General features: G+C 39.2%; 1 non-coding gene across 1 annotated transcript; it reads left to right on the top strand.

The window, feature by feature from the left end:
• Positions 1 to 252: 252 nt before the first annotated feature.
• Positions 253 to 360, top strand: LOC112792830 (small nucleolar RNA R71). Its single transcript, XR_003197553.1, has one exon. It is a non-coding gene; the product is annotated as a small nucleolar RNA R71 (small nucleolar RNA).
• Positions 361 to 734: the final 374 nt, after the last annotated feature.

The following is a 734-nucleotide window of genomic DNA, read 5'->3' as shown; positions in this document are numbered from 1 at the left end:
CAATATTTTGTTCTGATCCAATATGGTATTCAGAATATCAATCTCAAGAACTCCTTTCTTCTGAGTCAGTCCATTATTCACAGGATTTCTTTCATAAGTGTACATGAACTGGTTATTTGCAACCATCTCAATGAGTTCCTAGGCTTCTGCAGGTGTTTTCAGATGAAGAGATCCACCAGTAGAATAGTCCAATGACATCTTGGACAATTCAGACAAACCATCATAGAATATACATATGATGCTCCATTCTGGAAGCATGTCAGAAGGACACCTTTTGGTTAATTGCTTGTATCTTTCCCAAGCTTCATAGAGAGATTCACCTTCCTTCTGTTTGAAGGTTTGGACTTCCACTCTAAGCTTGCTCACTTTTGAAGTGGAAAGAATTTGGTCAAGAAAGCATTGACCAACTTGTCCCAAGAGTTCAGGCTTTCTCTAGGTTGTGAGTCTAACCATATCCTAGCTCTGTCTCTTACAGCAAAACGGGAAAGCATAAGTCTGTAGACCTCGGAATCAACCCCATTGGTCTTAACAGTATCACAGATCTGCAAGAATTTAGCTAAGAACTGATGAGGATCTTCCAATGGAAGTTCATGAAACTTGCAATTCTGCTGCATTAAAGAAACAAATTGAGGCTTAAGCTCAAAGTTGTTTGCTCCAATGGCAGAAATTGAGATGCTTCTTCCATAGAAGTTAGAAGTTGGTACAGTATAGTCACTAAGCATCTTCCTTGCATC

Source organism: Arachis hypogaea, chromosome 3, assembly GCF_003086295.3.
Source record: "Arachis hypogaea cultivar Tifrunner chromosome 3, arahy.Tifrunner.gnm2.J5K5, whole genome shotgun sequence".
In the NCBI taxonomy this organism is placed as follows: Eukaryota; Viridiplantae; Streptophyta; class Magnoliopsida; order Fabales; family Fabaceae; genus Arachis; species Arachis hypogaea.
The sequence above is the reverse complement of the archived record's forward strand: the minus strand, read 5'-3'. Positions and strand labels throughout refer to the sequence as shown.